At 42.5% G+C, this 22418-nt stretch overlaps 1 long non-coding RNA gene across 1 annotated transcript in view; it reads right to left on the bottom strand.

Moving 5' to 3' along the window:
* LOC142409821 (uncharacterized) overlaps positions 1-14066 on the bottom strand; it is a 71820-nt gene extending 57754 nt beyond the window's left edge. Inside the window, exon 1 of the long non-coding RNA XR_012775785.1 lies at positions 14055-14066. This is a non-coding gene — a long non-coding RNA (uncharacterized LOC142409821). The remainder of the gene's footprint in view (positions 1-14054) is intronic.
* Positions 14067-22418: the final 8352 nt, after the last annotated feature.

The raw sequence follows: 22418 nt of genomic DNA, 5'->3' as shown, positions 1-22418 counted from the left end.
AACATCCAAAACTGTAAACCCACTGCTCTACCCAGACACTGCCAGTTTACACCCCAAAATATTTAGATTTTGTAAAAGCAGACAATGTGGACTTTGTTCAAGAAAAATGCAAGTAAACCAACAAATAAGTCAAAGATAGACCCTGGGGACAAACAGTTCAGCTTGGGACATTTACAGGTTCATTTCAGTTAACAAGCCCAAGTGATCCTGGTGAGCAGGGCAGGAAATCTTCCTGCAGCCACCTCAGCGTGCATATGGAGGGCAGCCACCAAGCCCACAACACCCTACTGTCCTTCATCAGTTTCTAGCCCAGGTCCTCAAAACAGTGTTCTAGCATGATGCAGTTTCTCTTAAAAAATTAGGGGTTTTTCTAGGGGGTTTTTACACCTCCTGCTCTCCCATTCATTCCCCTCCTTATGACTCTAGTTCCAACACCCTCATGTTCCTTCCACGTCTGCCAAATATTTTCCAGCAATCACATCTCCCTGCCCCACCTTGTCCATACCTCTACCCCTTTCATCCCCAAACCTAAACTACCTCATCCATTTACTTTAGTCCTTCCCAATTAGTTCATCTCCTCAGGGTAGATACTCCTTTCCCTTGGGCTCTCAACATAATGATGGCTGACTCTTCACATTTCTTTAATTCATTTTCTTTTATGTGCATTAGTGATGAAAGGTCAGGCTATTACCACTATTTTACACCCGACACTGAATCACAGAGAGTCTAAGTTACCTTCTGAGGTTCACAGAGAAAATCCGTAACAGAGCAGAAAACTGAATCCATGTCTCCCAGATGCAAAGGAAATGCTCTTATCATGGACCAGCTCTCCTCTCTTAGGTGGTGATCCCATTGTGGAAGTGGTGGTGGCATATGACAGAAAGCAATTAATTATTCTAAATTCACATAATTCACCCTGCTCCATGTACAGTCACATACAACACCCTGGTCCCCTGGTCCATCCTCAGAGCTCTGTAGTGGTCATATCCCAGACCTCTTCAAGCATGCACAAAGGTAGGAAAAACGGAGCGGTTGCAGCCCCATCCTGAGACAAACCGCTACCAGTACTCTGTAGCTCAGCTAAATGAAGGCATCCAAAAGAAATACATTTGCCAGCAGAGCAGGGCAGTGATTTTGGATAAAATGAGTCTCAGCAGCGGGTAGCCGAGCAGCTCTGGCAGCACCAGCCTGTTTGTGCTAATGATGACAGCTGCACAGAAGAACTGGGAAAGTTTTTCACTTTGCATGTTTCCAACTCATCTAGTTGCCCTTTTCAGGAGTGCTGTCCAAGTGGAATGGCCCGAGGCCTTGTCTCACCCCTCCCTGAAAATGGAAAGGCAGCTGGTATATTCCACACTGTGTACCAATGGCCTGTAAAAATTAATGTTATCCAGCTGGCCATGAACAGGATGACTTTCTAGAGCTAGAGTCGCACTCTGAGACTGGTGCATTTGCCCAGTGCCTATGCAATGAAAGGAAGATGGGTCTCAGCCTCAGAACTCCACTCCTGCTCATAGGTCCCATGCCTGGGGATGACTTGTCATGCAAGCATTCCCAGACAGATCAGGGAACAAAGTGTCAGACTTCCTTAGATTACTCACATGAGCCAAACAAGCAGGATTTGGCCTGAATACAGGAATCAGTCAGTTATCCACTGCTAAAATATAGTGGATAATTGAAGATGAAAGGCAGCTGTAAACAAACAGCAGACCAGAATATTACAGTATTCAACAACACTAGGACTGAGCAGCACATGGAAAAGTACATTCCTATCCATATGAAACGGCAGGATAAACTTTGATAAACAGAACATCATTATCAAATTATGAGTCAGATAAAGTGTCCTCTGCCACACAGATGAGAGTGAATGTTGTCACCCATAGAGGAGGCTATGCCAGGAACTGGCTCCTCTTGCCTGGAAACAGAGGTAGAGCTGAAAGCCAGGGAGGAAGGGAAAGGGAAAAGAGCTGAGCAAGGTTTGCTGCTCCTGCTGCTGGGGGAGAAGGAGAGGACAGCAAGATAGCTGCTGCTGCTGCTGCTGGGAAAGGCCACCTGCTCCACACACCCCAACCTCTCCACCGAAGTAGCAGCAGAAGCGCTGGCTCTCCAGAGATCTGGCATGCACCGAGCAGGCAGCAGGGCCAAGGAATCTGCCAGCTCCAAGGCAACTGCTTTGCCTAGAATCTGCCCTGGTCCAATTCAGTATTCAGACAAGATGCCTGGGTATGCTGAGGAAGATATCCTGCCCTTGGTTTTTCGTCTCACCAAAAGAGAGCCAGAGCCAGCATTAGATGCTGGGGAATCCCCACTGCTCCATTTGCCCGCTCACGCACTGGATGTCTCACCCCGTTTTCGAACACCGTGGGCCTCAGGCAATCATGGTGGCTGCTTGTCTTTCTGGCATGTCCAGGAGCAGAGAAATACCTCCTGACATCCTGCGATGACATCCCTGTGCTGACCCATGGCACAGAGCATCTGCTAAAAACCACCATCCTGCCACACGTGCATCTCCCAGCTGGGCAGCTCTAAAGACCAGCCCTGTCAGGTCCTCCACAGCCCTGGCTACAGACCAGCTGATCTGAACAGGAAAAGAGAAGTGTCGGTCTCATTTACTAGGAATGACACAGCCAGTGGGGTGAGACTGAGTTTTGGCTCAAAGCCTTGAGTGTGGTCATTCCTGCACCACCCCCAGGGAGCTGAGAGAATAAAGTATGACCCCTTCCCTGCTTACCACTTCTTGCAGAGTGGGGGGAAACACAGCAGTCCTGTGGCCTGAACAGCTTGCTTTTCTCTCATTCCAGCTGAGCTCCGCTGGCTGGTACACTGTAGGAGAAATGAAATAGCCTGAGGTTCTTCATGACCTTCTCCACCACTTGCCTGCTCATCTCTGTGCACCATCTCTCCTGTCCCCTCATCTCTGGGTAAAGTGGGAACCAGGGGCTCACATGCTGGGTGGGAACATTTCACATCCTCACGCAGCTGTGCTATGGCTCGTCCAGTTAGGCACATACTACAGAGATGATTCAGTCGCAATAGACTCACCACAATCTGTGTCTTTTCCATTTTTAAACATTATCATTCAGTTTCCAAGAACAGACCAATAGCTTTTATAAGCCCTACAAATATTCACCTTTAGAAATATGCTCCTTCTTTCTGGAGAAATTACTTTTATGTCTATTTTTAAAGTACAAAGGAGTTGTGGTTCTCTATGTGGTTTTACAGTTTATGGTCCCACACATTTTGCAAACTGCAAAATACGGATGTTTCCCTAGTGGAAAAATTTCACTATAAAAAATTCATGGAGTTTCCTGTTTTCACGTGGGGCTTCAGTATTTTCTCTTTAAAAAAGTTTCACCCCAATGGAAGAATCTGGTAGAGCTTAATAGTAAAGCAGCAGCATTCTACAAATGTGGTAAGTGTCCGACAAAATGCAATGGAAAATTATAACCTCTGTTAAGAAAGCCATAGAGTCATTCAGAAGTCCCTATTACTGTTTTCATTTACTGATCTGAACATTTCTATAGGGGGTTATTTTTCACTACAAATTGACTGGTTTCAACCTTGTTACGTCTCATTTTCCGCTGAGGTAGAACAGAGTAACAGTACAGAAAAGAGTATGCAGTCCGGGAGTGCTCTGGGAGGCCAGCACCCAGAGGCCACGGGGGCAGAGAGATCACCCCGAAGGCTGCTCTGCACCGGGACCCTGGTGTGTGCAGTACATATGACAGTGCCTTCACAGAGTGGGGTTGACAAGAGGGACCGGGACAGTCTCTAGGAAAGGAATCAGCAGGACACTAAGTGTACAGGGGCATTTGACCCACAGCACATGCTGCATAGGGTCATGTTAGCAGGGGGACTGAAACATGTTACCACTACCTCAGGAAATCTTCCCTTGTTAGTACTGGCTGGAGGAGCCTCTGAGGGGCAAAAGAAAAAAATGTGCCACAGGAGAGTAATCAAGGACCTGAGGTCTCCTAGGATGTCTGGGTGGCTGATGCGACGTAGATATCACTCCTTAGTCAGGGCTTAAAGGCAAACCCCTCTCTCTCCTCAACTGCTATTTTCTATCCTTCACGCTTCACTTGCATACGAGAGTGGTATTGGCACTTGTGGCAGCAGCAGGATGGCTCTCCAAAGCCACTCTATAAGACTGCATTTTGTGCAAGATGAGGACTGCCCCAATAGCCCAGAGAGAGACAGGAACAGTCTGCCTACAGTCTGGGATGAGAACTGGCTTCCTCTCTTCCTCCTGGAAAGCAAGATCCTCGATTACAGTAATGACAGCAACAACAGTAATACCTAGACTGTGCGTTCAAAGGCCTGCCCATTTTTGTTCTAGCTGTACAAATGGGCCTGTTGACAAATATTACTGCTTCGCACAGAGTTTCCTTCCCTTGTATCAGTAAATCACCATGGCTGCAGCAAAGCTACGAGTATTTGTCTCACAATCCTTTACATACGGTCATGATCTGAGCTCTCACAGCAGCCTTTTTCACTCTATTTATTTTGATTTCAGCAATGCAGGGATACCTGTACAAATGTACAAAGTTATGGCCTTGCTTATCACATACTTACCACATAATGCTTATCACATAACACTGTTGGCATTTTCAGTGTAACTCACAGGGGAAGACCACCAGCTGGGTAAGAAATCTTTTCTATAACTTTTTGCACCTGGAAGAATATCTTCAAACCTCTACAAAACCTTGTGAAAGGGATTCTTTTGTCACAGAAAGAATGACTTTTTGGCCTGTCATCTCTATCATCCCAGATGAATTTGCCAAATCAGAAAATCCAGTACTGTCAATGGAGATCTCAGTTCATTCCAAGACTTTCAATCTAGGATCAGCTGTTCAAATCTGCAAATAACATGAAGCTACCTGCAGTACCTCAAGGGACCCAGGAGCCACACTGGAATATCTTCCTTCACTATACAAAAGCCCTGGAAATTTAGGTAAGGGGAAACAGAAGTTCAGAGGCTTACTACAGCCACACAGCCAGGCAGTGCAGAGCCATCAACTGAGCAATCCTTTTTTCTTTCTCTTATTTTTTTTTTAAGTATCCTCTGCATTCCCTCTGCAATTCTCTGCTTTTCCATACTGGCTCAAAGGCTGACCAGAGCTGGGGACAGGCATTTCTTTGTAGGTTTTTCTGTATATACACAGGCTGCCATGACCAGGCTGAGCAGGACTGTGGCACGTGAGCTGGTAACAGGTTTCTCCATACCCAAGGCCTCTACAAGCTTTTCTCCTCAGGCTGTGAAACAGCACAGCTTCACATCCCAGAACTCAAACTCAATTCACTTCCTACTCCCCCTCTATATTCCTCCTTCTTTTTTTCTTTTAACTGAATGGCCATAAACTTCACCAACAGATTCCATAGGGGTTATGTTACACCACCACCTGACTCCAGATCAATTACAGTCCAAAGGGATAGAATTGCAGAGAGTCTGCAAAGCCCAGCCCTGGGGTTTCCATGAGGGACAGAGAAACTACAGTGCTAACAACACAGCCTGGAGATCCAGCTGAAAGAACTGAGTGATTTCACGATGAAAGCATGGGACTGGGAGGCAGAAGATGCAGGTTTGTGTGCTCGAAATAAAGAGATCGATCTCTTTATTTCACGTCTCAGTATATGGCTCCTTGCACATCGGAGTCCCCATCCTCAGGGCTTCTCAGTGCTATCATAACACTGATGTGTCATGATAAAGATGCAGAATGTTTTCTGGAAGACTAAGGCACTGTGAGGGTCTGAGATTCTGTTTCAACACAACACCAGAGATTTCCACTGTAGTTCTAAGAAATATGAGCATGCTGATCGGTAAGAACTACCAGAATAAACCATATTCTTCTCTGACATCCATCATTAGGAGGGAAATCATGGGAAGATGAGGCTGGAAGGGACTTTATTCACTAAGTTCTGTTTCCTGCTATTACAAGCAACATGTCATATAACCCTTTTCATAAGTCACACATGTTTGTTTGTCAGGTGTACCTTACTAGGCTGAACTTAAGGTGTAACATGAGAAAGCAAACAATACTTTCTCTGCAAGCAATGGCTGTGAAGGATACAGCCACAGAGATAAGAGATTAGGCAGGCTGCAGCTGCCATAGATCTCATGAACGAGGCCCTCCACCATCTACACAGGATGGCAAGCTGTGCTCCATACCAGTGAAAAGACACAGACAGAGCACAGAGGGCACACAGCTTTGTTGCTTATGTGCAGGAAAGGCTGAGCACAAGGACTGTTCATCTCTCCTTCCTCATGTCTTCTCAAGAGGGACCGGAAAAGGGATAGAAATGATTGTATTTCTTACAACCCTGGTACACATGATGTACAGTACAGCACCACGCAATACCACGTTGAGATATGAAAGACATCTCTGAAAGAGAAGCAGGATCTATTTAGCCAAGGCAGAGCCCTACTGCATTCAAGCCACCTCACTGGAAGTGCTCTGGGCACTGCACTCTGCAGCGAAGAGAAAATATTTTGAAGGCTGCTGCCCAACAGGGAGAAATAAATAGCTGTGTCTGAAGACATGTGCATGTCCTAGACCTGTTGTTTGGGCAAAGATATTTCTAGTACAGAAACTGCAGCTTTTAAAAAGAGCTCTAGAGAAGTCCCACTGTGCAGCAGCTGTGAACAACCTGAATCACTGCTGAAGACTGCTGCCTGTCAGCTCAGGTCTGAAACCTTTGGGGCTCACTTGTTTTCTGCCAATCTCAGCAGAAGCTGGAACATTTCTAACGGAATGAAGTTCAGCTCCTTACCATTGAAGTCCTCTTCAGCTGCTTTGGCTTAAGGTTGAACTCACCAAGTCCAGAAAAATCTCTGAGACTCACAGCTCTTTATCCTTCATTTATCTCACTGAATTGAGAAAAACAGCAATTACCAGGCACTGTTGTAAGAAAGAAATGGATACAGGGCCTGGTGAAATGTGCTGCGTACCTGTGTGTCCCAGTGGGGCACGGCCTGAAGTCTTGGCTGAGTTTTTAACTCAGCACAGCTTGGAAGGATATTAAAGAATGGATAATGAAAGAAAGAAGTGAAGATTTCTGGATAAACCAGTGGAAGATGCTGTTGCTAGGCACCTGTTCGATAAGTTAAATAAAGAAACATGACACATCACCCAAAAGCCTGAAGCCAAATTTCTCTCTGGCATAACTCTACTAAATCAATCAAATTACACAAAGAATGAACTTAGTTCAACACACCTCTGCCTAGCAGCCACTCAGGATTTGCCCTTCCCAGTTTTAGCACTGTTTCTCCAAAGGAATTGCGATGTAGAGCAGGGAGTTCACCGGGAAGTCAGCCTTTGTAGATTTGAAATTATGGGGAGGGGAGGGGGGTTACTGTTTCTCTCATGCCTAACCTGCCTTGAACTTCTCTGCTGCAGGAACTCAGAGATCAGCACATATGCTAGCGCCTTTCAGTGCATTCATACTAACATAAGCTCAGAAAGAAAAAAATCTTCACTCGCCAGCTTTTGATACAACCTGGAAAACAAACAGCTTGGAAGAGTTCCTTTTTCCTCAGCAGTGAAAATCGTGGTAAAGCACCATCTTGATAGTTCCCAAAGAGATTCATTTACAAAGATCAGTATAGGGGAGGCTTGTTTGGTCTCCCGAGATGTATCTCATCCTCTGACAATTCACTGAGACCTTTGCTGTATCTAGCTATATGTGTATAATTATCTGCTCTGATACCTGAGCTTCTATGCAACAGTCTTACTCCAAGTAATCCAAACTATCCCCAAGGCATGGCACACACAGAATGGTCAGGGGAGAGAGGGGAGGAGGGGCAGCGGACTTCCCTCATTTGCCGCTGGAAATCGGCATTTTAGGGCCTTGTAGTCATTTCCTCGCTAGTGTGAGGAAACTTTTTGTACATTTATATAAAATAGGAGGCCAGAAGTGCACACCCCCATCTTACTTCCTAATATATTATGTCCTCCCCTGCCGAGTCCTGGGACTTAGTCTGGATTTGGTAACTGAAGTAATATAAATGTTAGCTAAGAAGTATTCCAGCAATATGGTTCCAATTTAAGCTTGTTTTGAAGTCTAAAGGACTAATATGTCTCAGAGATTCTTCACTGGACGTTTAGCTCTAATGTAATTTGTGCAGGAGTGCACACTGCTCTCTAGAAGCTCTTCTGCGACACTCCAGAAAACAGGTTCCTTCCCAAGCAGGATGCAGAGCAACCACGAGCCCCAGCCCTTGCTGATAGCTTGCTTGCCTCTTCTGAGTTTTGGGGCTTTGCTTAGGAAACAGTGTCGTATTTGCCAGGCCTTGCAGATAAATGAAGGCGCACAGGCACTGCGTATCACTACCGGTTTCACTCCCCTTTTCCCCTTGCTTTTCAGAGGTGAAGCAAGCCACCTCTGAAGGAAGCCATGCTCTGCAAGCTGTTTGCACTTTACTTCAATAACATGCTTCTTGCAATGCTGGCTTTATTTGTGTAGACATGCATTCTCAAGGTTTGCCTGCCCCCTTTTCCTCCCTCACACCCTTACGGAGCCCCTGCCTGAATCCAAGTAATGAGCTAACCCATGGAACTCATTGCCCTTTATCTTGCTGGGGAACGTGCACCTTTTGAACTGCCATCTGCAGATTGTGTTGATGCACTGACTTGTTAACTGTGCCATACTGTGAAGGAAATGGCATGATTTAGATCAAGTGCTCTGGACGGCTGTTCATAAGAAACACTTGAGCCAAGCTGTTACTGCTCAGGATGTGCCCTGGGGAGAGGGGTTTCGTTTCGGGTCATGCTCTTGCCTTGTATGAGGGCAGGCGCAAAGTACTGAAATCACAGTCCTTCCCTGAAGCTGAGGGGAGGGGGGAGGAGAAACATTATGAAACCATAGAAGCGAAGCTGCCAAATTAACTTCTCACCCTTTCAATCACACTCCAGAGGATAAAAGCCTAACATTTCTGCCTCAGAAACAGGCTCAGTTTACACCAAACAAGTTATTTCTCTAATTTATCAGACTTGCCAGCTATCATTCTAATTATTGGAAACCTCAGACTTTTTATGAAGTCAGATGTACAGCGTTATTTGCATGGTTGCAACGTATCACTAGATAAATAGGTCTTGGGGAAAGAAAGGCTTTTTAGAAAGGAATCTGCAGGTTTCTTTACACAGTTAGGGGTTTAAGAACACTGTCACCGGAAAAAAAAAAAGGTTCTGGATTTAATTTTCTTTAAAAAAATGCAACTTCTAACATAATGTAACATGGCTCAAGTCAACATGAGAGGAGGAGACTATGATGGAAAGCTCATGAAAAGACTCCCATTGACTTTCAGTGGCTTTGGATCAGCCCTTAATTCTTTATCTTCACTTGCATAGTAGCATAATCACGGAAACAACCTAACACTCAGCAGTCAGGCCAGGCTGGAGGAGTAGTCGGAAAGAGCCATCTAGACTGCTCACCCAGCCTTTCAAAACGCAAACACTGATTTGTCCATTATATGTAAATGGATGATTAGAGTCATTCTCTAAGACAAATTTACTTTTCTGCACACTCTAAATCTGTTTAGTCACTTTAAAGGTGTCAATTATTGGAGCATGCTAAGACTATGAATTTCTTAGTAATAGCTTTAATAACATTTTGAAATGAAAAGCAGATACCTTGAAGTTGGCTTACTTTGAAAAGACATATGAGTAGATCTGGTTTTAATTTATGTCCTATTCTACATCTGGAATCCCTTATAATTAAAACTAAAAGCTGGACTACTACTTCCACCTGTCAAATGATGAAAAGATGAATGCACTAATAGCTTACTAAATAGCCCAACATGATAGAGTTTACTTTCCCGTTCTATACAGTAAAAAAGGATTTTGGACAGGAGGCTAAAGGTCTTTGGTCATTACTAATAACACACTTTCAGTATTAACCTACGTACCCCACTACCACCACCACCGGTGCCTTTTAGCACTGAGATCTCTAAACTGCACTTTGCATTGATTACATGTGTGTATTCATCTCTGCTGCTGCAGCCTTTCGAGCTTCCCCAATCAACAGGTTGTCTGCCAGGTGGATTCTCTCTCCTATAACTATTTTCAACCACCCCACATTTTTCTTCCTCTCATTTTATTCTCTCATCAACTACTTTAATCCATCAAGTTTTCCATCTATATTACTGAAGCACTCTTATCCCAAATGACAGCTTTCCCATTGATGTGAGCAGTCCAGGGCATGCGACAACTTGGACTCTGTTTTTGCATCTTTTTGTGCCATTCCTTTATGATCCCATCCCCTCCTGTTCCTGTTGATCAACCTGTCTCATCTTACTACACTGCCTGACTCAAGAGAATTTCAGTGCGTGCATTTGTACAGAATTGAACAAAACTAGACCCTCAAAAGATAAGTAGGGCCTTGAGGTACACAATATAAATAAAATGACAGCTGTTGGATTAACAGGTTAAAACACAATAAAAATATTCTCCTACAGAAATACCTTATAATTTGTACCTAATGTGTTGATACATCACCCATGAGTCTTTATAGATGCACAGTCAGATTATGAACCTTTTATGGGAATCCATGAGATTCCAGCTCTCCAGTGTGAGCCTACAGCCTCCTTTGGCCCTTCAGAGCCATTCTTTCCAACACAAGCTTGCCCATTTATCTTTAAAGCTGTTGGGGAAAAAAAAAAAAAAACAAAAAAAAAAACGAAAACCCACAAAAAATATCAGAGGGGTGAATCCATTTGCAACGCTATACATTCATTTGAAAAATAAATGAAGAGCAAAGGAGTTAGTTTCAAAGGGAAAACTTTGGTTCCGTCCTTGCACAGTCCTTGCAGCAGACAGCCAGCTGTGTGGGCAGCCTCTGAAGATTAATTGTCTCATCGCCTGCTCTTGTTTCCTCTGTTCATAGAAATACAAAAATATCCGATCTGGAAAACAGGATTTTACTCTGCTTGAAAAATAGTTTGGAATACTCCAAAATGTGAAGGTGTCTACTCTAGATAAAGCAGTCTTATTAACACTGCTGTTGGTATTATTGCTGTCCTCACAGCTATTGCTATTTCCAGTGAACAAAAATCTCCAGTCGTTCTTACAGTTCTGAACGTTGCTGAATAAAGTATTTTCGTATGACTCTGTTCCTCAAAGGAAAATAAAAGTCTTGTCTCCTGAGTTGCTAGACAGCTGCCCAAATGCCTCCTTGGCATATCAATGCCAAGAGACATGAATATTCCAGCAAAATGTTTTAGCTCAGACAGGGAGTTATGGAAAAAGCTGTCCCAAATATTACAAATGCGCAGCACTCAACTTCTTACGTCAAGGCAAAGAGTAATGTTTCGACTGCCCCAGCAAGTAGGAAATGATGCAGGTATTAAACATTATTACGAGAACAGAGACACATTAGTTACTGCTTATCCAGTAGGACTGTGAATGGAGCTTTTTGTTGTGAAGGATTTTCATGGGGAAAGTTAATACACTTTGTCCAGACCATGAGATGGTACAAATCAGTGTAGTTCCATCTAAATCAATGGATCAGTGTTGATTTACAGCAGCTGAGGATCAACCCCCTCTTTTTTGGCCTGCTGAGGATTGTATAACATATACTGCCTAGAAACACTGATGACAAATTTGAAACTGTGTAGGGATATGCTGAACCAAAAGCCTGATTCAAACCCAAACTGGCTGCTCTCCTTTTAAATCACTAAGAGCTGCTGTCTTAAACGTTACTGTCAAACGAGCATTTTTAAACATGTATCAAAATCTAGCGGCTGCACCCTCCGGTCTGTGCCACGCATGCTGCATTCCATACAAACTCAAACCCGCCTAGTGCCGATTCATAAATGATGTGTTGGTTTAATCTATTTTTCACAGGGGGTGTTTCAGAGCGGGAAAATTAGAAACAGGTAGAAGGGACTATTATTACTGTCTCATAGTGTGCTCTTGTACATGAGGATTGGATTAAGATAACATCTGGTCTATATTTCTTGAACTATTTCCCTTTTATCACAAGAAAATCGGCAACCCATCTCACAACTGCTCCTAATTTAGATCTAAATATCACTGATGAAACATTGTACAACATGCTGTTATCTATTAAAATGATTTCCCTGAAGGAACAGTGGATACTTTTATATTTTCCAGCAAAGCCAACCATATTCCCCCTCAGCACTAACTAGTTACCTTATAATCATATACTCAAATGGTAAAAGCAAAATCACTTTGGAAGAAACAAATGAGTCCCCACCAAATCTTCAGCTGGTGTAAATTAATGCATGTTCACTGACTTCAGTGAAGCGAGCTCCATTTATACCATCCTCCTTATGATAACAGCTTTGATTCACATACGGTCCAAACCTGCAAGGTGCTAAGGATCTTCTGCACTCATTGGTTTTAAGAGGAACTGTTTAAAGCTAAGTCCGGGCTCAAATGCATAATTTAGCAAAGTTTTTAAGCATGTGCTTCGGGGCCTGACTTTTCCGCACACAGCAGAGGAACAATGAACTGTCCTGAGGTTTTCTTTGGGAAGCAGAAAGGCAGAGCACAGCATACTGTCATCCCTCCCATTTGGTTCAAACAGAAAAATTGTCAGTGGAATGCAGTAATCTTTTTTTCAGCACTTTGCAGAGTTCAAGTCCCCAGAAAGCAGCCTATTGAGTTCAGCAAATAAAAACTTCTGTTTTCTTCACAAGTCTATAATTCATTTTCATGGACAGTAAATCAGAAAAGGGGGGAAAAAAGCATTTTACAATCTCAAACTATTTTGCATACCTTCACTGCACATCAGTTTTACCCATTTCCATCGTATCGTTACCACTTAAAACAGGGGAATTAGATAAGCATACGTTCCCTGTATTAACTGGTTTAATTTAAAAGTAATTTCTACCATCTGGAATTACTATTTACTGTTGTTTGGAGGAGGGGAAAAAAAATCTGAAACTGTAGAAAAGATCATCACAATTTCTTTCAAAGAATAACCAGTCTGAAGGAGGGAGAAGCATACAAGGAATGTAATTGATTGTCCACCAGTCAACTTGTATATTTTGGAGGGAATTCTGAGAATAAAAAGTCTGTAGCAGTTATCAGCGGTCAGACTGGAGCCATTCAGTTTTCACCTGCTTGTGTTTGTTGTCTGGCAACCAGTCAAGGGTGCTATTAGCAGAATTAAGCTCCAGAAGAAAAGATTACCCTGTAGGAGGTAAGATAAAGACTGGAAAGTGTGGCTTGTTATCAGTATCACAATAAGGATCAGGTCAGAAAGGATTCAGTGTGGGTTTCATTTCAAACAGGTAATCTCTGCTGAAATAATAGAGTAATTGTTGCTTTGAAACCTTTATGTGCTGCAGCATACTACAGCTCATTTGATACAGATTCTGGATTTAATGAAGAACTCCAACAAGCCTGAAACAGACACACAGAGAAAGCAAGAAAAGAACAGTGCACGAGTGGAAAATGTCTTTATCCTGTAATTCCAGGTCAATATAGTGAAACATAAAATATTATTCAGGGCAGTTTTATACCTTGATTTATGTCTCCCCTCCTTCTCAGGCTGCTTTCTATCTGTCTATAAAGTTTTGGTCTATAAACATGCAGTAACGTAATACAAAATATTGCAAGAGTAATAACATATGCAATTATAGTACATCTCACAAATCCTGAACACAAGCAATGAATCAAAGCTTTCCAGGGCTATTCCTTGAAATACAACTTTTTCTAGGTTTTATTCAAAGGCTTGAAAGCAGTCGCTGGGACAAGCCGCAAGATGCACATTGCAGATGATGGACAGCATTTTACATTTTTCTGGCAAATTGCCTAAATGTTTGTCTTGAAAAGTAATTGTTGAGTGGGCTTTTCCTTTTTTTCTTTATAAAGATAGTGCACCTTTCTCTCAGTTGTCTCCTCTAGAAATGTACATTAACTGTTTGGAGATTAAGCTGCAGTTTGGTTTCTCAACGTCTGCAGAAAGCACTAACCAGCAAAATAGTTGAACTTCTCTTCTAAGTTTCAAAATACAAAGGATGAGCTGGTAAACACTGCCGAAGTACAAAGAAAATATGGGAAAGAATTCTCTCATCTATGGCCTCCTACCTTACAGCAATCTTCAGTTTCCAAGCCTTGGAGGCATTTAAAGAAAGCTCCACTTTGGTGAGGATGTCGTCAGTCTTACGCATAGTGCTTTTCAAGCCATGACACAAGGAGGGAAGCCTGGTAGAAGCAGGTCAAGGCGATAATATCTTCTGCTGGAGCCATTCCGGGTTCTGGATGTGGAGCAGAAAACAGTAGATTACGCAGGGTTGTTAGACATGGAGGTAGTTCCCTGATCCTCCTTCAATGACCGCAGGGCTTGTCACAGCCCTCAAAACAACCCTAGAGAGGACTTAGCCAGGCTATGGTTTCAGCCCAGAATCTCAGTGCTGAATCCACAAACACGTTCTATGGGTATGATGCCCACTGTTATGTCACGTGTTTATGAATGTGCGTGTGCTTGCTCCCTCCCGGGATTCCTGATAGCACTTACTATCATACTGTCTTATGCCTGGATTCAGATATGAGATAATTTACACTTAGGAGTCTTGAAGAGTTGTCCAAGGAGCTCTGAGCTTGTACGTTTTTATTTAAGAAAGCTTGCAAAAGCAGGGGATTTGCAGAAAATAATTTATGTACCAACATTTCTATAAAACTAGGGAACTGTGGGTAAAGGGTCAACACAGCATCAAATCCAGATAAGACTATTATAAGGTTGTGATGAGATGCAATCAGTTGTAAAGCCAAAGGCTCACAACCCGGATAGTATCAATCCTCTTGATGAAATGGATACAAGTTTTAAATGCTTAAAATGTTTTCATGATTATAAATTTGCTTGGTTAAAAGTAGTGGAGCTGACAGAATAAATCAAAAAAATCCGCAAGGTACACTTCACAGAACGTCAATTTAAAAATAGTACTTTATAAAAACTGATTCAGCACCCAGTCTATGGCTTGAACATGGCCAAGAAACCACTCCATACGGAAAATCGAGTCCAAAGGTGCAGAGAACATAGTCTGGGAGCTCCAAGAGGCATAGCACAGGTAGTAGCACAGGGATCTCACTGTGGACAGTGCTGTTCAATAATATTCGAGTTCAGAGGAAGAGACAGTATTGCTGCTGATAAAGTTTGCAGATGACACAAAGCTGGGTGAAGGAAAAAATAACAACAAGGATATGTCAACTCTTCTGTTTCATCTGGACTATTTGGTAGAGCTCATTTGTCTATTTACACATCTTGTAATACAACCAGATGCAAGGTCATGGCTTGGCAAGGTCAATGCAAGACTGGCTTTGCATTAAGAGCTATTTGGTTCCTCCTTGGGATATATTAGCTACAATTTTGCCTCCTGAGCAAGGCCAGTCACTCCAGTCACTCCAAACCTGTCCCAGAGGAAATGTTTACACTGTCCTAACACTGTCTGTGCTGCCTACAGAGAACACTAACTGGTTCTAAATCCAGGGAGGAGAAAGGAACTAGTCTTGAAGGAATCTCAGTGTCCCAGCCTTTAAAGTTGATTACTGAAACAATTACTTGCTTGTGTCTTGCATTTTGCTAACCTATTCCAATGACTTTTTTTGCTTCTGTGATACTTTAGAGGCAAAGAAATCACCACACAGACCAAAGAAAAGATGGAAAGCTCCTCATTCATAATAAAACTTAGACTCAGATTCTAAAATGAGCTCCACAGCAGCAGCCTCCAGGCTCTCCTGACTCCACTGAAGTCACTGGGGAGCACATGGGCTTGCCTACAGAAGGATCATGGCAGATTTGAGCATATGAGCTGAGGGGGCTGATCCTGCTAACACTTCATACCAGGCATAGAGCCAGGTGCACCGCGATATTCAAACTAAATCCTAATTAAGTGTCTGAATTCCCAGTGAAATCCATGGATAGTTAGATGCCTAAATATCAATGTGGATATTGATCCAGCTGCTTATCACTGTGAGTACACCACTGATTTCTAGAGCAGATGATGGCACTTGCCATTTTATTCTAATTTATCTTCTTTTCTGGAATGTGAGAGAAGTAAACTCTGAGGATGATTGCACTATCATTAACTGTACATACACTAGCATTTTCTCAAAGGAAAAGAATGACTTTTCTACCTAAGTATGAACCTGAGCTTGGGCAACACAGGGAGAAAATTAGCACATCACTAGAAAGCAAAAGACTTGAAAGTTTTGGAGAATATATACTATAAAGCCTTATAAAAGAGCTAGAAGATCTTAAAGAGATGTATATAGTCTGAAACGTTACAATCTATATGCTTTTTGCCACATTACCATTGAAATTAGCTGATAAAAATATTTGGTGAATAAACCAAAATAAAAACATTCTGATTTCACACAAAAGGTATGCTCGGCTTCTAACAGGAAATAAGAATCCTGCACCTATTAGATCATATCTTTGCTTCCCACTCAGAGTAAATGATTGATATAACAGACATGTTGAATCAAGATGCTAGTTCATTCTTTTCTTTTTCTACAGTCACTTTCAGCCAACAGATTTTTTTCCCCCAGAATATCTGCGATTCCTTAGATTCTTTGAGGCTATTCCCTTAATAATTGGAGGAGCTGCCTGAGCAAAAAGCTGCAGCACAATGCTTTCTCTCTGCTGTAAGAGCTCCCTGGGTCAGAGGCATACACAGTCTGTCTGTGCTGCTGCAATCAAACCAGCCCAGCTTGAGAAAGTATAAACACTGTGGTGGGCAGAACAGCCAAAAGTAGGGGGCCAGGAGGGAAAACAGTCATGTCACTGTTATTTCTTTAACAGATTAGGGCCTGATCCAGGTCCCACTGAAATCAGTGACACAGTTCCTATCAAGTACAACAGAAGTGATCTTTAAGAGCATATTTTCTTGCCAGCTATCTGAGTAATATGGCTGGGCCCTACAGATTTCTGTGGCAAAGAAAGTAATCCTTCCCCACCTCCACAATTCTTCAGAGAAGCAGACCTTCTTTAAAAGAGCAGCATCTTCAGGAGGTGGGATTCCATTAGCATAAAAAAATTCCTCCTGTCCCCAGTCACCTTCCTCCTCTTTGCATATTAGGACTACAGCAGGGATTTTCAGTTTTTTTCAGAGGTGGAACACACCTTTAAACAAAGCAGCTACTCTTCTCCACTTTGTATTGACATGAGCTTTTGCTCTTCCTACTCATACCCAGAGACAGGGATAAGGAATATGCAGAATAATGACTAGAAAGTTATTTATCTCTGCAGTTTAGCACGTGAAAACAGCTACACCACACAGACTTCTGCAAACCATGAGTAGATGCTCACAAGCCACAGTTTTTTCAACCTTTGCTTAGTGCATCCTCTAACTTCTGGCATCCTGGCTCTCTCCCACACTGTGCCCAGACATGGGGAGGCAGTTCCAAGCTCTTTGCACTTGACTGTACTAGTGCACGTGTGTCAGCCGAAGACAGGTGAGAAGTGACTCAGAGCCATTGCTGACGTATAGCTCAGAGCACATGGATGTTTTGAGTTTTGAGCTCATGTTGGTAGCACAGCTGTTAAATGGACATTTTACATCAAGAAACTTGTCAAAAGTCAGAGGTAAAACCATACTTACTATTTTATTAAATTACTTGGGATACAACAAAATGGAGTTCCAAGTCTTTCAAAATACAGAACTGTTTCTTGTTGTTTGTGTTCCTTTGCATCTTAATGGGAGAAATGAGATTTTATTGAATAGTAAGTGTCATGGGAATGACACACTTGAGGAAAAAAATAACCACATCATTAGTATCAGGAAATGTGGTGCATTAAGAATGTAGGAAGAAATTTCTTAATAGTGTCAAAGAGAGGGTTTATTAGTTTGGATTATCCCAAGGGGTGATTGTTTCTCACAAGACTCCAGCAAATTCTTTTCCTCTTTCAACTCCCAAATCAGCATACCTTCGGGAAACACCTACTTTTCCCCCAGTTACTTTCTCCTACCTCTAATATGTTCTTACCCTAAGACTGAGGAGCTTGCTCTTCCCCTAAAAGGAAAGAACTCTGTAGGGATTTCTTCAGAATAAATCCTATATTTGTTAGGACTTAGTATGGATGAAAATGAATGAAATAAACAGAACAGCAGAAATAAAGGCAATGCTGTTTTCTATTGCATATATGCTGGCTGCATATTCAGCATTTATTATCAATAACATTTATTCTTGACAGATTCCTGAAATCAGTCCATGTACTGCCTTCCCATTGCACCTTACTGCACCAGGTGTTAAATAAATGTCACTCACCTGAGTGTATGCTTAAATTTACAATTTATGCTGGATTTGTGTGGATGAAGAGATGGATGGATACGTGAATTGTGGGCAAAGCTGTGAGAATTCACTGTAGTTTTGAAAAACTGGATGCTGAAGATACTCGTTTTTTTAAGTTAGAAAAATAATATTTGATTCACAGATTATTTTTGTACACAGACTCATGCTCTAACTAAAAATACTTTGCTCCAAGGATGCTGTTTGTTTTCTACCACTGTCAGTGTGAAAAGCCTAGATCTACAGAATCTGGACAGATCTTACAACCAAACTATTCTGAGAAAACAATTCTTAAAAACAATATATGCAATACAGCTGTTTAGTAGTTCCCCAGGGCTTACTGGTGCTTACTGCCAGCTCTCAGCTCTTTTTGCTTTAAGCAGGGAGGGCCAATTTCTTTAGATTACCTTATAGAGTATGTACGTCTCTCTCCCCTCCATGCTGTCACCCTAGATGGCTCTAACAAGTCTCCCGCTGCCACATTATTGTTCTCGGGAAGATCTGTTAACATTTTTGTCTCCTTTTGATCTCTGGACCCTTCTCCTGACACTTTTCACAGCCTCCTGAAAATGGGATTATTGAAGTCAATAATTTGCTTATTGTCTCTCTAGTGTAAACATAAATGTTTTTCATCTCAGAAGCTATTTCCTTGTTTGTTCTTTTCACATTTCCTATCGGATTCAAGTGATCTGGGATTTAATAATCATTCTACCACCTGAAATGAACACTAGCACCTGCCTACTGCTCAGTAACTAAGTTGCCTATCAGTATTCTGGGATTTATATCTGATAGCTCCTTTCCTTTATACTGTTTGGTCAGTTTAAGTATATGGAGGTGCTACAGCTGACAGTGGATTTTACATGTGAAGCCACACTTAAGGATGGATGAGACCTCTTCTATTCACAGGGAGTCCCACCGGGCCTGTAAGGGTCCATGCCTTCAGACCCTGTTGCAGGATGGAAGCCTAAACAAACCATCTAGCACAGTAAGAAAATACTTCTCAGCCTATTATATTCCCCCCAACACCACCACCCCTCCAATTGGCTAAAATAGCACAGTATTCTGTACCACAAAAGACTGTAATTTGTAAGGAATGCTAAGCACTTGGAAAGCACAAGGGGACACTGAGAGTGGGGAGGTCCTACCCCATAGACACTCTGTCCCTTTCAAACCATGGGAATACAGGCTGCCTCCCTCGACGTGAAATGCAGCCTTAAGAGATGAATGCTGTTCTTAGCCTGAACAAAAATAAAAAAAATGTTTCCAAAACTGCACAGCTGTCCCTTAGCCCAGAATCTTTCTTTTAAAACAATGAAGCCTTTTATAGGTTGCATACAAAGGAGGAACATGAAAGATAAGTTTACTCTTGCTCCACAAATGAAATCTGATTATATACCAGTGTTCAGCCATATGGAACAGAGAATGTCTCAACTCCAGGGACACTAGACCCCAAGTGGTACCTACCGCCACCTCCAACCTTATGTGGCATTGAAGGAAGACTAAAGAAATAAGATGGACTGAATCTCCAGTTGATAAGAACAGGAACAATCAACACGAGGATCTCTGGACATTCAGGCATTGTCCTCACCACTACCTGCAGGAGAACTAGCATGCACGTTAATTCACAGTTTTCTGATGGTTTCCACTTGTCTCACACTATTTTAATGGTTGAACTGGTTTTAAAACAAGCACAACCAGTTTTATTCAAGATAAAATTCGGGTTCAGAAGACAGGTACTGTGTTCGTTTTCTGTTCTTCTGACTGTGGTGACACTGGGAAAGAGAACTTTCCACGGTTCTGCGTGGATTTTCTGTGCCTTTTGCCGATTTTTTTTGTGGAAACCCTCCTACACCCTCACTGTTTCACATCAGTTGTTTCCCCCACTCATACTCTCTTCTTCCTATACTGGACTGCCGATGGCGATAGCCGATAAGCCACATCACCCATGCTACTGCTTCTGCTGTGGAGCCATGACTGCAGCTGAGTGGCTGGGTGGACAGTGGGGAATTGGCAGCCTTTTCAGTTGCTGAAGGCTAAATGCCATAAGGACCACAAGTCAGAAGCCAGAAGCCTAAGATAGCTACAAGCAATGACCAGGAGTTAAAACCTGGATGCAGCTTTTACATAGGTGGCACAACCATAGCAGAACTGTATCTTCCTGCTTCCACCATTCACTCTTCTTGCTGGCCTACAAGAAAGTCTACTGCTGAGATGTTTTTTCTTTGCAGAAAGACTGAAGAAGGAAAAAATCTCCGGCTCAAAAACTCTCAAAAATTGAACCATGATTAGAAAAGCAAAAGTACCAACAGAATCGGTATTACTGCTATTACTCCTTGTACCTCTCCCTCATAAGGAAAGAAAAGTGGTACAGTTACCATGGACACAGGTGAAATCAGTTAGTGATAATACCTTTGTGAAATTCCATCTGATTTCATGAGCTATGCCGGTCAGGTGGGATCAGGTCAGTGTTTCAGGAGAACACCTAAACTGCTGCCAGTGATGCTGCTGAGCTGGTAGCTGCATCCTACTCTCTAAATCACTGCAGAACAGATGACCCAAGATGGTATTAATGGCAGTTGCTGACAGAGATGCTATCTTTCACATGACATGTAAAATTCAGGTACTTAACACTTTTGGTCATTAAAATCAGAAGGTACCTTCTGCAGGAAAAAGAATACTAGTTGCAGTGTTTCAGCCAAATTCCAACACATTCAGGTTATGCTATCCTGGGAGCAGGGAGGCAGGTGGGACTTACACAGTTCTGGGAGCTTCACCTTCAGTTGTTTTGAGGTTCATGGAAAAACACCGCTGCCAGAAGAACTCCAAAGAAGCTGAATGTCCGCAATTCTTCCATTTCCAAATCCAAAGCCAGGAATAACATGAGGTGAGACTTGCAGGCGATGGAGTATTGTGCTGTGATCCTTGGCCTTTTGGGAAACAGGAAGTCAGACAACCTTCTGAGGCGAGCTCCGCTGGAAGGAAAGAACCCTTCATGTCACGGTATTCTTTATGTGTTCCCTGGCACTCCCCTGACCCCTGATGCAATTCACTCAGCCTGTAGGAAAGTTTTTGCTCCACCTGACCAAAGAAAAAAGGTAATTTTCTTCCAGACTGGTGAGTTGGTTCAGCTTTTACTATGCAGTCAGGCAAGCACGAGAGCTGCTGCAACAGAGGAAATCAATCCACATAGTTGGGAAGAAGGGCAAGGAAGAGGAGTGAGACTGCCCCTTCCACCTGAAGCGACCTGTTGGACCAGTTCAGTCTTATAATGCGAATTCCCTGTTGGTCTCTCTAAAGAAAGAGAAGATGGCTTAGTGCATAGACGACCTGAAGGACCATCTAGAGCAACCTCTCTTCCTCAGAGGAGAGAGTAAGCCTAGTACAATGTTCCTGACTTAAGACTGTGCTTAAATCTTTTGCCTAATAAGGACAGAATTAAAACATCTCCATTAGATGAGGTAAATATGGGCCATGGTATCTATGCCTTAATTCATTCTTGCCAAAAGGTCAGTTTAGATGGACCCAGAGGGAGGACTGCATTATACATCTCATTTGAAACAAAAATCCTGCTTTTCCCTTGAATGCATGCCTTTAGCTCTTCTGACCAGACACACCTGTTTTCTCTACTAACTCAAATACTTGCAGCCACGTGTGCCCAGGGGATGAGGGGAGTGTAATAAATAGCAGAAGCAAATAATTTACCCAGTAAAGAGCATTCCATGCTTTCCGTATGCAAATTCTGCATAAAAATTCTACATATATGGTGCAGAACTGCTCTGAACTGAACTCTAAAAATGTTTAATGCAAACACAGCTGTTATCAAGTGTTGTTCTTTCCAAGACTCCATTCAGTTTGATAGTTATCACTATGCCAACGGCATTCCCAGTACAAATCTCTCTTTCTGAGACTTTAACAACTGCTTTACACACAAGAGAAGTTCGCTTCACCCTGAAACTTGGTGCTCTGGATCTCTACCAAACGCATGTTTCTCCCTTCTAACGGTACCAACTGAACCCAAATCAATTCTAACAGATACTGACCAAAGACATTTAGCTAATTTAGGTTTTTAAGAATTACAAGTATTTTTAATTTAAGGACACATTTTATAACATCCCTGTTCAGCAAAATATTGTAGTGCCTTTGACTACATACTCAAATCTCACT

This window comes from Mycteria americana, chromosome 5, assembly GCF_035582795.1.
Source record: "Mycteria americana isolate JAX WOST 10 ecotype Jacksonville Zoo and Gardens chromosome 5, USCA_MyAme_1.0, whole genome shotgun sequence".
NCBI lineage: Eukaryota > Metazoa > Chordata > Aves > Ciconiiformes > Ciconiidae > Mycteria > Mycteria americana.
Note: the sequence above shows the minus strand (reverse complement) of the source record. Positions and strands in the feature narration are given on the sequence as shown.